General features: G+C 39.2%; 1 protein-coding gene and 1 non-coding gene across 2 annotated transcripts in view; both read left to right on the top strand.

The window, feature by feature from the left end:
* DCC (DCC netrin 1 receptor) overlaps positions 1-17,624 on the top strand; it is a 687,608-nt gene that overhangs the window by 38,307 nt on the left and 631,677 nt on the right. The window lies entirely within an intron of this gene.
* Positions 14,115-14,220, top strand: LOC119063681 (U6 spliceosomal RNA). The gene has a single exon (XR_005085224.2). It is a non-coding gene; the product is annotated as a U6 spliceosomal RNA (small nuclear RNA).

Genomic DNA, 17,624 nt, shown 5'->3' on the forward strand with positions numbered 1-17,624 from the left:
ATCTCAAAATAATCTACATGGCATAGTGGAACATTCAGGGATAAGCAATTCTGCTGCCCTTCACAGTCTTTCTAGGAGCAAGATTTTGATTTTATTTTCTCTTTGTAATTGTTTTTATAATTAAAGCCAAGTTTGCAGTTTTGTTTGTTTCATGAAAATCAAGAAAATAAAAGGCCAACTAAATTGCCTATACTTGAGTTGCTGTTTTATTCAAAAACATATTTTTCCCTGTAGCAATAGATGCTTCAAAATGCAAATTGTCGCATTCCGCTTTTAAATAACACAGGCATTATAATTAAAATTCCCTCGTGTTTAAGAAAAATAATTAGTTACTTGAGAAGTTGTTTCAATGAATTCCTTTCCAGAATGGCTCCCATTTAAATGAGTTATGAAATAATTAGTGAAAGCATATTATAGCAAGAGAAGCTGGAATCGCCTCAGCAAAATGGAGCATTTTGTGAAATGATGACTTGACCTTTACGTTTTTACTTGAAAGAGAACAAAAAAAGGAGCTTGTCTTAAGAGCAGGGAGAATAAACCACATTGCCTCAGGCCCCTCAAATGTTGCATAAAGGAAACAGCAAGAAAAAATGTTCATATTCCCTTTCTCTACAGGAACAAAAATTAGAATCTTGCCTAGTAGGTCAAGTTCATCCAGTGAAGCAGTTTGGAAAATGTAACCCCGGGCCCTTGAATACTCTTAGGATTCTGTTTTGGGAAGGTTCAGTAACAGAGCAAAGGTTTTCATTTTAAACCAATAGGGATATTGTTCATTCTTAAACAATAAGCAAGAAAATAAATTGTTTTGACTCCACAAGTCTTAATGGTCTTAATTATCTCCACTCGACTAAATGTTTTACTGTTTTATAGTTAAAACGTTAAGAGAGAAAAACATAAGAAAGAAATGTGATATTAGAAGTGTTATATATGTGTATTAATCTTATAATTTTTGTTTTAATTTTATTCCAAAGTAAAATTAGGGTAATCAGTGTTACCCCAGTGCCTACTTACCTGCATATTCTAATACCCTCAACTTAAATAATTACATTTAAAAAATATTTTTATTTATTTATTTTTAGAGAGAAGGAAAGAGAGGGAGAAGAGAGGGTGGGAAACATGGATCAGTTGTCTCTCACACACCCCCCAGCAGGGGACCTGGCCCTCAACCCAGGTTTGTGCCCTGACTGGGAATCAAACTGGTGACCTTTCAGTTCACAGGCCTGTGCTCAATCGACTGAGCCACACCAGGCAGGGCTTAAAAAAACCGCATTTTAAAGAGTAGGTTTTTAGTTGTCCCCTTTCTAAGTAAAGTAACTCTGCAGTAAAATTTAAATAGAAATATACTCCTAAAAATATGCAGCATGGAAAGACATCATCTGCATGATAAAAATTACAAAGAGAATCTGGCAGGGCTTTTCACAGTAGAAACATCAACAAAATAACTTTTTAAAAAATCTTTCAACCTTTCACTTCCTTTTCTTTGTTATGAATTGTAATTTCTATGTCAATGTAAATAGCTAATTATTCATTCTGAAAATCTGTATTTTAAGAGAACTGTTCTTTTATTCACCCTTTAAGCTAGCTACAGTGTGATTTTTGCAGATACTGTAATTTAACTGGAGTAATATCTAAAATAACTCAGTGACAGTAACCAAAAAACTCTTTTGAGTTTTAGAAGATCCTTTTGGAATACAAAAGCTTAATTATTTTTCCTTTTTTAAAAAATGAATGTCAGCCTAATAAACACTTAAATCAGAGTAAGTAGATAGATCAGGGGATATAATTTTAAATCTTTGGTGAAATTATGACTGATAATAAATTTAGTAATTCATTTTTATTTTTATGAACCTGCCTCTGGTACTGATTTTTCCTCTTATGCTTTTTTTGTCCAGGCTAAAATTTATTAAGTTTAATATTCCCTAAAGACCTTTGCATTAAGATATTTATGTTATATATGATACAAAATTTTTTGATAAAGCAAGGAAACATTCAAATTTAGGGGATATTCTAGAAACTAAGTTGGAAGCAATCATGAAAAATCACATGGGCAATTTTTCGCCGGAAAAACTCCAACTATTTTTAATATAACAAGAACAGTTTCCCAGTCAGGGCACATGCCTGGGTTGTAGGCCAGTTCCCAGCAGGAGATGCACAAAAGGCAACCATACATTGATGTTTTCCTCCCTCTGTCCTTCCCTTCCCCTCTAAAGATAAATAAAATCTTTAAAAAAATAAGTCAGATACATGATTAAAAAAAAAGAACAGTTTGCATGACATTGATACATTGATATAACCTGGCAGTCAGGGAGAGTGGACTGGAATGCGCATGTGTGAACAATGATGATTTCACTGTACTAGTCAGTGGGGGTGGTAGACACTGTTGAGTGAGCATGTGTACTGCGTGGTTGTCACGTTCAAAAGACTGAGCCAGTAGAACAATGATTCTGCATCTGGTTTTGCAGTAAGCTCAAATGTTCCTCCATGGAAACTATTCAGATGATTTAGTAGGCCACAGCTATGGGCAACTGTTGATCGGCAGCTTCATCATGACAATGCATCTGCTCATGCATCAGAATTTTTTATGAAACTGTGCACGAGAGTGCAGATCACCTGGGTGATGCACCCTACCTTAAAGCCCAGATTGGGCACCCTGAGACTTCTGGCTTTTCCCCAAATTAAAATCACCTTTGAAAGGGAAGAGGTTTTAAACCATCAATGAGATCCAGGAAAATACAATGGGGCAGCCGATGGTGATTGGGAGAACTGTGTAAGGTCCCAAGGTGCCTGCTTTGAAGGGCACCGAGACATCACTGTCCCACATACAATGTTTCTTGTATCTTCTTCAATATATGTCTCTTTTTCATAGTATGTGGCTGGATACTTTCTGGACAGTATCCGTAAGACTTTTTCTGTCAGAATCAGTGTATGCAGATGAAAGTACTGAATACCATTAGTGAAAAGACTTACTTCTCTTCCCTTAAGAGGTTAGTGTTTTTTAATAGTCTAGTATTTTATTTATAATGGATATCTATATATTCAATAATAAGCACTATAATCCATGGGTCATTTCTTCCATGATTGTTAAATGTATCTATCGTTAAAAAACAAAATTCAGCCCTGGCTGGTGTAGCTCGGTGGATTGAACGCAGGCCTGCGAACTACACGATTACAGTTCGATTCCCAGTCAGGGCACATGCCTGGGTTGCAGGACGGTTCCCTGCAGGCCATTTCCCAGCAGGGGATGCATGAAAGGCAACCATACATTGATGTTTCTCTCCCTCTCTCCTTCCCTTCCCCTCTAAAGATAAATAAATAAAATCTTTTAAAAAATTCAGCTGAGTAAATTTGAGGATCTAGTGCTTTATTCAAAAACTCATGTCTGGATCAGCATACATCTAGCACAGGGAAAGAAGGTCCAAGAAGCCATACCAAATGGAAGGCTTTTGTAGGGGAAAGTGGGTGGGGCGTCCAGCAAAGAGGGCATTGCTTTAGGCAAGGTCACCCTCCCTCAGGAGAAGGTAGGGAGTCTTAATCAGGCAGAGTGCCTCTCTAGTGCTGACCAGGAAATTCCATTTTGACTGGTTCAAGGTCACATTCCTGAGAGAGGCTGACACTGTGATTAGGTTAGAAATGAAGTCTTGGTTTGTTGACTTGGGGCTTAGCACAGGTGACTCCATTTGGGCTTTTTTTTTAAAACAGTATTATTCTGAAGAGGTAAGAATTAAAATAAATCAGAATTGATACCTGGTGAATAGGTAGCCATTGAAATACAGGAAGGAGCCACATATTCTTGATGTAGCAAATAACTCGTTTTCAACTTTGAGTCATGAGTTCGGCATAGAACAATGACAAATGTTTTGGATACCAAATAAATAACCACAGTAGGTCTCAAATCTATCTCCTCATTCCACAGTATATTACAAATATATAAAATACAATGTAATATGATCAAAGCTGCCACTCCCTGTGCCATAGCTAGAAGTTCTTTGGAGGCTTCCTATTAGAAGACAAAACCTATTGCCTTAGCCCCAGAGGTCAGAGTGTTTTCCATGGAAAGGTACATTGAAAACTCGTCCTAAGCATCTGAAAAGCAGCCCTCTGTACCCATAGTTCATCACATGTCCTTAAGGGAATTTGTCTCTAAATGCCACTCAGGTATAGAGGCATCTGCTGTAATGGGACCATATAGAACTACAGCGCTGTGATATTGTGATTTATAATACAAAATACATATTTGGTTTTCATTCTGTTTCTGGCATGGAGCTCCTAAAACTCTTGGAATTTCTTAAGTGATGAGAGTGATAAAGGTGTTTTTTAATGTGAATTAGATTACTTTTGGACCCCACGGAAGAATGGGGACTGGTTGCCAGGAGAACCAACCAAGTGACTGGAGGGCGGGAACTTTCAGGTCACCCCTTCAGGAAGGGGAGAGAGGAAGGAGGTTGAATCAATCATCAATATTCAGTGATATAATCTATCGTGCCTTTGTAATGAAGCCTTCATTTAAAGAAAAGATTCTAGGAGCTTCCTGTTGACGAGCAAGTGGAGGTGTCGGGAGAGCACCGTGCCTGTGCTCTCCCATGTTCAAGGACATGGAAGCTCCACACTTTTCCCTCACGCCTTGGATGCATCTCTTCCACTTGGCTGTTCCTCTTATATCATTTTATAATAAAAACCAGTGATAGAGTAAGTACACTGTTTCTCTGAGTTCTGTGAGCTGCTCTAGCAAATCAGTCAAACCCGAGGAGGAGGAGGACCTGGGAACCAGTCAGTCAAAAGCACAGGTAATAACCTGGACTTGTGACTAATGTCTGAAGTAGGAGGTGGTGGTGGAGGCAGTCTTGTAGGACTGAACCCTTCACCTGTGGAATCTGATACTCTCTCTGGGTAGATGTTAGAATTGAGCTGAATTGTAAGGACATCCAGTTGGTGTTCGGAGAATTGTTGGCAGTGTGGAAACCCCTTTCTATCCCACTTTGGAACTGGGTCCAGGAAGCCAAAGTCGGGACTCTAATTTCTGGACAGTGGTGAAGCCCTGGGCAGATATGCCCAGCTCTGAATCTAGTGAGCTCAGGTCAGAGCAAGACCACGTAAATAGTACAATAGATATAGGTACAGGTGGGGATGTGTGTGTGAAAGAAAATCTGTATTCCATTGTCTGCGTATTTCCCATTATGATCTTTGAACAGTTGGATTTACACTGTCTATATTCTTACCTAGGTTTCCCAAAGATTTAGACATAAAAACAGTACATGCACAAACACAAACACGCTCACACCTTTTCATTTAGATGACTTCTTCTAAGCCTCTGTGCTTAAATCTGATGGTGAATGGCACAGTTATAAATCCTACTATTAAATTTATGATCACTTTACCTTTGTTGTTCTACACTGTTAAAAATTGCAAAAAAAAATCACAAAAAATCAGTTTTATTGTAACCCTTGAAGCTTTACCACCCTTAAAAAAAGGGCTTCACACAAAGTATCATTTGAGGAGATTTACCTGGAGCATTTCACCAACTAGGAGTCCATTTAAGAAAGTGTTTTAAAGATTAATAAAGCCTATAAAGCTTCACCATTAAGTTTCAGTGCTGGTTGATTTTATTGGATTGGATTTTTTGCAGTCCCTCTTGCAAGGAAAATTTATCTTTAAAGGCTTCTGAAACATGACAGAAAATATAATTAGCAGGATCCAAACACTGCTTCCAGGGGCGTACTTCGGGTCCCGCGGGGCACTGGGCACTTCATGAGTGAACATGGTGGCTATTTCTCTGCGGTTATTTCCAGTTGAGTTTCAGCCCAGGAAGGGCCTGGGTTTGGAAGATGCGGTTGCAGGTAAAGTGAATGTCCCTTATAGTTCTCCTCAACCCCCAAACAGATATACATTACACATATCCGGGATTTGTTTGCTTGTTTTTTACTAAGAAATAGTTCACATACCATTAAAATTCACCCTTTGAAAGTATATTATTCACTCGTTGTTACTATATTTATAAAGTTGTATACTCATCACCACTTTCTAACTCGAAAATGTTTTGTCACTTTCGTTCCCCCTCCCCTTACATCCTGGCAACACTTAATGTATTTTTTGTTGTTTGTTTTTAAATCTTTCAGTGTTTTTTGGGGGGCTTTAATTTTTAAATTATTTTTATTTATTCCATTATAGGTGTCCCAATATTACCCCTTTGTTCTCCTCCATCCCTGCTCCCGCTTGCACAGTCAACCCCTACCCTGTCATCCACGTCCATGGGTCATTCATACATGTTCCTTGACTAGTCCCTTCCCTTCCTTCCATCATTCTCCCCTCCCTACTCCCCTCTCGCAGCTGTCAGTGTGCTCCATGGTTCCATGTCTCTGGTTCTGTTTTGCTCATTAGTTTATTTTGCTCATTAGATTCTGTTTATAGGCGAGACCATATGGTATTTGTCTTTCACTGACTGGCTTATTTCACTTAGCACAATAGTCTCCAGTTCCATCCATACTGTCACAAAGGGTAGGAGTTCCTTCTTTCTTTTTCCTGTGTCATATTCCATTGTGTAAATGTGCCGCCGTTTTTTAATGTATTCATCTGCTGATGGGCACTTAGGCTGTTTCTAGCACTTAGCTATTGTAAATTGTGCTGGTATGAACATTGGGGTGCATAGGTTCTTTTGAATTGGTGTTTCAGGATTCTTAGGATATTTCTCAGCAATGGAATCACTGGGTCAATAGGCAGTTCAATTTTTAATTTGGGGGATAATTTCATACTGTTTTCCATTGGCTGAACCAGTCTGTAGTCCCATCAACAGTGTACTGAGGTTCCCTTTTCTCCACATCCTCGCCAGCACTTGTTGGTTGATTTTTAAGTGATAGCCATTCTGACAGGTGTGAGATGATACCTCATTGTGGTTTTAATTTGCATCTCTCTGATGGCTAATGGTGCTGAGCAGTTTTTTATATGTCTGTGGGCCCTCTGTATATCCTCCATGGAGAAGTGTCTGTTGTTTATTTTTAACATAAACAATATCATCTGATTACCCTGTAAATACTCTGTAGCTTGCTTTTTCACTTAATGATATAGCTTGAACATTTAAAAATATTTGTTTTTATAAGTCAGTTTCATATTTTTAAATTCCTGAATTATATTTTATGGTTTATGTTCATTTGTTGATAGATATTTGGCTTGTTTCTATTTTTCACTTTTGTTAATCATGCCTTAATGTATATTCCTGTATTTGGTGGACACTCTTTTGCGCCTGTCTTTCACAAGTTCTCTGACATATACTTAACAATGACATTGCTGAGTCACAGGTATCAGCATTTTAGTAGATACTAGTAGATTCCAGAACATACTGTTAGCCTAGCTCTAAATATCAGGCCTCAGCATTGGTTTCACTGCCATTTACCAAGACAATAGATCTGGCTTCTTCTTCACTTGTAATATCACTGAAGTTTATTACTTACTATAAGAGTAGTGATGACTTGACATTGTTGAATAGCCACAGTCCTTGCCTCACTTGAGATGGAGAGAGAGAGAGAGAGAGGGAGGGAGGGAGGGAGGGAGAAAGAAAGAGAGAGAGAGAATATATCTTATATACAGAAACCTAGAGGAAAACGTCTTACATGTCTTAGAATTCTTCTGATATGTGTCTTCCCAGCTTTCTATGGAAGGAAGCTTCTGGTAGGTGTCACTCCATAAAATGCCTTTAGGTTGTTACCCTGAGGTACAAACCAGGTATTGTATATACTGTCAAAATTGTGTTTGGGGGTATCAGCACACCAGAGAAGAATGGTAACTCCTTTGCTGCCCTGAAGACCCTCTTGAGATCTGTTGTATCCATACTCATCTTTTCAGTTTTCACAGCAGTTTCCTAAGCCACACATATTCTGATACCCATGCTTTTGCACACTTTATTCTGTATGTGTTGTTTTCTCATCCATCATGCTCTCGCATATATATTTTTTACAAGACTTGGTTCATGCAGCCCATCTCTGGGAATCTTTCATCCCCTTGGGGTGGGAGAGACGCCATTTTCTTAGTGCTCACAGTGACTGTGCTTCACCCTCTGCCCCCTGTAGTGGCATGGCACATACTACACTATGTGCTGTAACACACACATATGCAAACACACATATCTTTGTCCATCGGTCAATGACTTCATGAAAATACAGATCCTGTTGTATCTACTTAACTTCCCTGGGTGAACAGTCTCTTTAGAACCCAGGCAGCTGTGGGCAGAGCATGGTGGTTAGGAGCAGACTTTAGAGAGACAGGACTTTGGGTCCTATCTCTAGCCATTTGCTAGTCCTATAAACTTGGCCCATGTATAGGAATGACCTGGGCCTATTTTCCCAACTATGAAATGGGCCAACCTTATAAGGTTTCTGGGAAGATAATCTGGTCATGCTTAGCAGAGGGCCTGGGACTTAGTAAGGGCCCAGTAAATGGGGCCCTTTTAAAAAGAATTAGGGCACTTAAAAATATTTTATTTATTTATTATTTAGAGAAAGGAAAGGAGAAAGAAAGAGAAGGATAAAACATCAAAGTGTGGTTGTTTTTCACGTGCCCCCCCCCCCACCAGGGGCCTGGCCTGCAACCAAGGCATGTGCCCTAGACTTGGAATTGAACTGGCAACCCTTTGATTCACAGGCCAGGACTCAACCACTGAGCCACACAGCCAGAGTGAACTAGGGCACTCTTAAAGACATCTATGTAACAATGCCATTACTGAACCAAAGGGTGTCAGCATTTTACAAGTTAAGATGCAGCTAGATCTAGGCACTTTGCAGCAAATGGGAGAGAGAAGCCCCACAAAGAAGCCCTCTTTTTCTAGGTGGGATCATGTGTCTTCGTGTCCTGAAGGCTCTGTGACTATCTGCATGCGGAGTCCTGGCTTCCTCACCTACATGGCCCTGTGTAACCCTGTGAGGTTGGACCTGCCTGTCACAGGTCTCAGCACCAATACTGTAGGATCACTACCCCTTCCTGAAGCCATCACGATCAGTGGTCTGCACTAAGAGTATGGATAACACTCAGGGTTTTTGTCTTATTTTTGATGATATTGAAGCACAGCATCTCCCCACTCTCACTTTGTGAAAATCTGAGCGGTGTTTGTCATGGCTTTGAAGAGCTTTCTCTGGACCAGCAAACCTTGGGACGCTGCCCTCTTTTTCTGGGAAAGGATGTGGACTGAAAATTGGCCAGTCACCCCAGTTGGCCTTCAACCTATCATGAAAGTAAATGGTCATTAAAGATATTAAAGCATCACTGGGGTTAAGAGATTCGTGTTAATGATGTGACTTGGATTAATAGCTATGTTTTCATACAACGCTTGATTATTTCTAACAAATTTAGAAAATGATGCCCCATTTTATGCTCGTTTTCTCCATCTGTTTGGAAATGTAAGCAGTCATCCTATTTTGTCAGAGAGTTTAAACCTGCTTCCTCCAGCCCTGGCCAGTGGCTCAGTTAGTTGGAGTGTTGTCCCCTATAGGAAAAGGTTGCAGGTTTGATTCCTGGTCAGGGCACATGCATAGGTTACAAGTTCTACCCCCAATCAGGGTGCAAGTGGGGTGGCGGGGCCAACCAATTGATGTTTTTCTCTTTCCCTTCCTCTCTATCAAAAATCAATGAACATATGTTCAGGAGAGAATTTTTTAAAAAATTTAAAGGTATATGTGTGTTTCCTGTAACATGAGCCTATTTTTCTAAGTCTCTCCACCCCTACATTTGTGTAAATATCTACAGTAGGAATGTTTATTTATTTTTACAGAAAGACTTTCTGAAAGGCTCTCGGAAAATATTTTATGATCAGCATTATTTACGTTGCCTGTGTGGCTATGTAAATAATCTCAGCCTTTTCTCCTCCAGAACTCTTACAACTTCACATGTCTAAAAAAAATGTGAATAAGGCTACAAGATAATCCTCCCTCAAAAAGCCTTTCTGTGCTTTGGGAAGGAAATGTGAGCGCAGTGATGAGAACGCACGTGCTCAGCCTGGTGACAATGTAAAGGATGTTTATAAATGAAACAGTCCTACAAATGGCACCATACTTTGGAGGAGGAAAGCAATTTGGTGAAGTGAAAGATGTTAAATGTTTTAATTTTCTCCCGTGCCAGTAAAATCTTGTAAAACAAGGTGACATATTACATTTTCTATACTATAAGGGCTGCAAGAGCCTGTCAACATTTTCATTATGAACTTTATTTTCAGAGCTTTATAACTCAGCTTTAAGAATTCACTCTGGCTTGACATTTGAAGTGCAAGGTCTTACCTAGGGAACATGTGTTTCACATGTTTTAAAAATTATGAGTTTATCCATTTCTCAGTTTGTAGTAAGTAACCTTTTCATGCTGTTTCAGTTGGCATTCTGTCTCAGCAATCAGAGGCAGAAGGCTTACATGTGGTAGGTCAATGGGGGGGGGGCTACAAATGTGGTCAGCAGAGGTCAGGGCTGGCAACTGTTATTATGACTCAAGCTCAGACTAATTACTCAGCTCATCATACAAAAAGCAAATAGAATTCTACTGCACTTTACTCAACATTTGACATTAGACTCTCTGCTACCCAAAAAGTACACTATGCCAAATCTCTGCAGACAAGTCCCTGATTGACTGGAGAATTCTTAGTCTCCAGAATGTTTACTTTACATTTGTATTATTTTGTGGATGGTGTAAGACTTTTTCCTTAAGCTTCATTATATTCACGCTAATTTTGCTGGCTTTTTTTTAAGTCTTCTTTGTAATTGTGTGTGTGTGTGCACATGTGTGTTTTCTTGCTATCGTATTTAGCACTTAGTAGGTTTTCGGTCAATGTTATTTAATAATTCAGACATCCTTTTTGCACTTTGAAATGTCTGCAGTTATCTCTGAAAGAATTGTTTTTTGGAAAGTAATTAGAAAAGAGGGAAGAAAGAGCAAGGAAACAGAAGAGAAGACTACATACATGTTGCTTTGAAATGTTTTGAGGACTAACTACTTCATATTGCTTTGTAAAAGAGTAAACATGGGCTATCTAAAAAAAAACATTGGAATACCTACAATAAAAGGTGTGGTACTAAGTGTTTGGTTCTAGGCTGTTTCAGAAAATTCTAGGAGATCCCCACTTTTTGGTATATATTCAGCATTATATCTATTCTGCTCGACTGCATTATATTTTTATGCAGCTCTGAAATTCATGTTAAAATGTGAAAAGCATGCAAAGTTTAATTCTAACATTTGTACTGGTTGTGTGAGGACAAACTTGGTGCCAGTTATCTAAAAACATTATTTCTAGTCCTCACAACCACCCTGCATGCAATGGCCTTCCTGCAGGAGGAAGCTAAGAAACACAGTTTCATTAATTTGTCTCCACTGCCAATGCGTGCCCAGGATAAGTTTAGAATCCAGATCTTTCAGACCGCAAACCGTATTCCCGTGTTCTTTCCTTCTGCCGTCATGCCTTCTTTATGTGTACAAAGACATCTGTCTCTATTTAACTTTTCTATGCGAATCTTGCTATGCCTAACTCATGCTATGTAAGCGGATTGCATTTTTCAGTGAAAAATGTTAGGATATGAAGACTGGTCCTCCAGTTAAAAGAAAAGAGAAGAGGAAGGGACTGAAGGCCTTGAAGTGGTCTGCATTTGAACAAGGAACCCGATTGCCTTTTCGGTTTCTCTCACCTCATTGTCGTCTCTTTCTCCTTTCTTCCTGTCACGCCCATTGCAATGAATGGCGCCCACCCAGTCCATTTTTACTGTCCATGCCACAGGTCTGGGCAGTGCAGTTTCTCTCTCGTGCACTCACCCACTTTCACCACATTCTGATCTAAATTCTAAATCTAATTCTAAAGTGCCAAGCTGTGTCCAGTCTCAGTATAAAATATTTTTCTCCTTTTATTTTTTAAAAGTATTTGCTTGTTGTTCAATTACTGTTGTCTGAATTTTCCCCCTTATCACTCTCCCCCACCCCAGCCAAACCCACATCCCTCCCTTGATTCCATCCTCCCCCTTGGTTTTGTCCAGGTGTCCTTTATTTTCCTTTTAAATAGACCTATTTATTAGATCACTTTTAAGTTCTCAGCATACTTGAGCAGAAGATGCAGAGAATTTTCATGTGCTCCACTCACCCACATGCTCGAAGCCTCCCTCAGGGTTAATATCCTGCATCAGAGAAGATGGACTTGTTATAACTGATGATTAACAACCGTCATCACCCCAAATCTATAGTTTACCTTAGAGTTCACTCTTGGTGTACATTCCGTGAGCTTTGGCAAGTGCATAATAAAATGTATAACCCCTGCAACCACCTATCTTCTTTACTATCTCTTTCTGTTTATTTTTTCTAGAATTCCATATCATTGGAATCATACAGTATATAGACTTTTGAGGCAGGCTTCTTTCACTTGGTAATATGCCTCTAACATTCCTCCACATCTTTTCATGGATTAATAGCTTATTTCTTTGTAGCTCTAAATGGTATTTGTTGTCTGGCTGTATCACGGTTCATGTACCTGTTTACATACTAAAGCACATCTTAGTTGCTCGTAAGTTTTGTCGATTATGAATATAGCCACCCCATGTGCAGATTTTTGTATGTAATTAACTTCTATTTATTTGGGTAAATACCAATAAATGTAATTGCCAGATTGTATGGTAAGAGTATGTTTAACTATTATAAGAAACTGCCAAACTATCATCCGAAGTGACCGTACAGTTTTGCATTCATACCAAAAAATGAATGAGTGTTCCTGTTGCTTCCCATTCTTCTCAGCGGTATTCCAGCTTTTGGTGTCAGTACTCCAGATTTTGGTCATTTGAAGAGTGGTTATGTCATTGTTGATTCAATTAGCAGCTCCCTGATGACATGTGATATGGAGCATCTTTTCATATGCTTACTTGTCATCTGTGTCTCTTTTTTGATGAGGTGTCGTTGGCTCTTTAGCCCAGTTTTTATAAATTGAGATATAACTGACATATAACATTATATTAATTTTACATGTGCAACATAATGATTTGATATATGTGTGTACTGAGAAATGCTTACCACAATAAATTTAGTGTCAACATCCAACACTACATATAGCTATTTTTTTTCTTGTGATGAAAACTTTTAACGTCTACGCTTAGTAACGCGCAATACAGAATTGTTCATTATAGTTACCATTATATAGCCCTAGGACTTATTTATCCTAAAACTTAAACATTGTATGTTTTGGTAATTTTCACTCACTTTGCCCCCTCCTCCTTTGCTGCCTTTGGCAACCATCATTCTTTTCCCTGTGTGTGTGTGTGTGTGTGTGTGTATGTATGTATGTATGTATGTATTTGATATATAAGTGAGACTTCGCCCAGCTTTTAATCAATTTATTTTCTTATTTTTCAGTGCTAAGGTTTATTTGTTTGTTTCGAATGACCATTCTTTATCACACACATGTATTTTGCAAATATTTTATCCCAGTTTGTGGTCTGTCATTCATTCTCCTGACAAAGTGCCTTTCACAGAGCAGAAGTTCTTAATTTTAATGAGGTCCAGCTGATCAATTATTCTTTTCATGGACCATGCCTTAGATATTATATTTAAGAGTCATCACCATATGCAAGGACATTTGGATTTTTTTATTTTTAAGCATTTTTTAATTTAATTATTGTTCAAGTACAGTTTTCGGTCTTTTACTCCCATCCCAGCCCACCCCCCCCCCCCAGTGCTCCCCACCTCCCTCCCATTTCCACGCCCCTTAGCTTTTGTCCATGTGTCCTTTATACTTGTTCCTGTGAATCCTTCCCCTTTTCTCTTATGCTATCTTCTAAAAGCTGTACAATGTTGTGTTTGATATTTAGATCTATGATATATTTTAAGTTTTTTTGTGAAGGGTGAAATGTACATGTAGATTTCTTCCCATGTACTTGTCCAGCTGTTACAGCATCATTTGCTGCGAATGTACTACCTTGTCTTCATACTTTCGTCTTTGTCAGGGATCAGCTCTCTCTGTGTACAACTGCGTGTCCTGGTGTTTATCTCTTTCCATGGCCGCTGGCATAGTCCAAACAGAGGCTGTGGTCATCCCATGACTGACTGTGCTGTAAGTCTAGTAATTAGCTTGCAATATATTTCACACACAGAGGCCAAAGTCATGAAAAAAATTATTCGAAGTTGCGATCGCTTTGGCAGCACATCCACTAACACTGGAACAACACAGAGAAGATTAGCGTGGCCCCTGCACAAGGATGACATGCACATTGTGAAGAGTTCCACATTTTTTTAAAGAAAAAACATACAACAACAATTTTGAAGTTGTTTAATGGCTTCCCACTGTTGTTAGAATCAAATTTGAACGTTCTGATGACCTAAGCGCTCTGCCTAATCTGGCCTTCTTCCACCCCTTTGCCCTGCCTCCCCTCTCCTCCTCCGACGCCCAGTTCTTTCTTCCCGGTTTCCTCACAGTACCCTGGCCACACAGACGTTTTCCCTTCTCTGAGCACGCCATGCCTCCTCCCGCCTCAAGACTTGGAGTGTGGAGCAGTCTCCTAGAGACCCGTATCCCTGTGCTCCACCATTAAGCTCATTCCTATTCATTCTTCAAGCTTTAATCAGATGTCACTTTTTCTGGGATATCCGTGGATACTTTTTAGGTCTCGCTGCATTAAGTGTTCTTTATCACAGTCGCAGATTATAATATTATTATTATTTCTTTAGTGTATTTAGATTTTGTTAGAATTTAAGCTTCATGAATGCAGAGGAAACTTCAGCTGCCATCTTTCCTGATTTATTCATGGTGGGCACAGAATTACAGCACCTAGTGTCCTTCCAAGCCTGTGGGCAGTAACTGACCTTGAATTACCAATGAGGGGTGAGAACAGAGTTGCAGGACTAGATACTGAGGGATAAACCCCCGATTCCTGGGTTATGATTCCAGGACTTCTCTGTTTATCTGGGAACCAAGTAATCAAATTATGAGTCAAAAGACTTTAGTTCTCAGTGCATAGAACCAACCCAGACAGTGGGGATTTGGAGAGTCACAGGATTTTAGATTTTGAAAAAAATGAAAGTCTGCCTGTAGTAGCCACAGCTTTTTATAATGATATTAAACCCAGAGTATTAAAGGATTCAGAGTTCATCTTCCTTTCACACCCTTTGTTTTGTTTTCTATAGACAGTCCTTGGAAGGTAGGATAGTCAGTAGTCCTGATTGAATCAAGTTCATCTGGGAATAGCTGAGCCCGGGGTGGCCCCATTTCAGAGCCTACTCATGCCCACAGACCTCATCCAAACCTTGAAGGAGGGTGAGGTGGAGAGCATATGTTGTTATTGTTTCTTTTCTAATTCAGTGAAGACAAACTCTCATTCACATAAATAAATTCAGTATTTAGAATACTGAATTGATAGTTATTTTTCAATTCTATTCCATTTAAAAAATCAATTATTTATCAAATTAAAAAGGAATATGCCCAAACCCCCGGTTAGCTGACATTTCTGACTTCTTAAGTGCCTCTCCCTTCAACAGCCACTAGGCTGCTTGCAGAAATTGGATGTAGTCATACTTTTCTACTCTACCCTGCAGGGGTGGACAGAGCAGCTAGATACTTGCTCTCCGTAAGAACACTAGTGAGTCAGTGTCCAGACTCATTAGTCTTCTCAGGTGTATATGTGTGCATTGTAGGGCACAAGCAATTTATTTTTGAAAAAGCCTGATTAAATGCATCTCTCTGGATTGCCATGGTCTATGACAGAAGTGATGTGATGATTTGTCTTAGAGGTTTAATAATTTTCTAGTTGAAATCTCATTCTGCTTTCATTTCTTTCCCTTTGGCTGATAGTTAATGTCTCTGGTACTACATCAAAGAAACTTCCATGGGAGTTTCTAATTAGAATACTATAATGCAATGGGCAGAAGCAGCTCTCTAGGGTGAGTAGCAGAGTTGGCTGTATTCTCTGTTTAAAGAAATAAGAGCTCAGATTATATAAGACTCTCCCTTCAAGGAGGATTCTGTCCAGTAGAGCAAATGATCAATCACTGTGCTTTTGTGCTTGGGTTTTTTGTTTGTTTGTTTGTTTGTCTCTTTGTGTGTTTGTTTATTCTTTATAATAAAGTCTCAGTGGAAATGGAAACACACCAAGAAATGATTTAGCATCTTATTTCAAATTTCTTGCCTCGAACGTTTAAATCATTGTGGCACAGTATACATGTAGCTGTGTCTTGCTTCTGAAGATTTTCTTGCTTTAGTACACATTCAAGTGTATGCAAATATTTTCATCATCAAAAAAATGAACTTTGCAAATTGGTGAGTTGCCTGGTGTTCAGAGTGCTATGGACATAACTCCTTGAAGGCAGATTGATTGCATGGTTTTAGATAGCATGCCATGATATTGCAAACCTTTTATACTTGTAATGGGGGTCACGTCCCCACCACATCCTACAGACACTGCTGTAAAGAATACTAGCACTTGTGGAAACTTTGCAAAAGGAAATTACAATTTCAGTGGAAGAGCCTGGATTTAAGATCATTAGATCCAAGAAACCTATAACTTCTATATTACAGTGTATGATTTCAGTTACTTAAACATCTGAAACTAGAATCCTGGTCTTCCAACTTGAAAGGTTATTGAAAGTTTTTTTAAAGATTTTATTTATCTTTAGAGGGGAAGGGAAGAAGAGAGGGAGAGAAATATGAATGTATGCTTGCCTCTCGTGTGTCCCCTGCTGGAAACTGGCCTGCAGTCCAGGCACGTGCCCTGACTGGGAATCAAACTGCAATCTTTTGGTTCACAGGCCTGTGCTCAATCCACTGAGCTACACCAGCCAGGGCTGAAAGTTTTTAATGTTGGTAATTTTTATCTGACTTTGTGAATACATAACTTCAGTTTCGTGATCTGTCAGTTAATAGCCAAAAGGGGTCCATCCTTGTATTTTATCTTTAACCATAGATTCCATGATAAGATGATACAGTCACCAAGTACATTTATTTGTCTGCACAACAACACTGCAGGCACTGATAAAAAAAGTTCATAAGAATTGAAAGGTATAACCCCCCCCAAATAAAGAAAAAAAGAGATGGGGAGCATATGTAGACAAGAGATTGCAACTGTCTGGAGAAAACAGGAGTCAGACCCAAGAAGAGAGAGTTCCTACAGTTCTGAACACCAGAAGGCTGAGCTCAAGGTGTCAACTGTATCCCACTGCTCTGGGCAGTCTCACTGGGGAGACTCAGTCTTTGGTCTTTCCACTTTCTGTTGGCCTCAGTCATTGCTTGGTTTGTGGCTGTATTGCCCAATGTCTGCTTCATAGTCCCATTGCTTCCTCCCCCTCTAGGTGTCTTCTTCGCTCTATAATTGTCTCAAAAGCCTCTTCACATCCCTCTTGTAAGAACATTTATCATTAGATTCAGGACCCACATGGGTAATCCAAAAATGATCTCAAGATCCTTAACTGCAGCTCCAAGTCCCCTCTCTCTTTTTTTAATAAAGCAACATTCATAGGTTCTGTGGATTAGGATATAGAGATATCTTTTTTGAGAATGGACAGAGGGTATAAAGCCCATAATAAGTAGCAAAGCATGGATACAAAGGGAGAGAAAACAATGAAAGAATATCCCAGAAGGATTTCTGTGTACTGACCTAGAGATCAACCAGGCCAGGCTGGTAGCAGAAGAGGGCCTGGGTGGCAGG

The sequence above is a fragment of the Artibeus jamaicensis genome, unplaced genomic scaffold (assembly GCF_021234435.1).
Source record: "Artibeus jamaicensis isolate MK-2021 breed Jamaican fruit bat unplaced genomic scaffold, CSHL_Jam_final contig_354, whole genome shotgun sequence".
Classification (NCBI taxonomy): domain Eukaryota; kingdom Metazoa; phylum Chordata; class Mammalia; order Chiroptera; family Phyllostomidae; genus Artibeus; species Artibeus jamaicensis.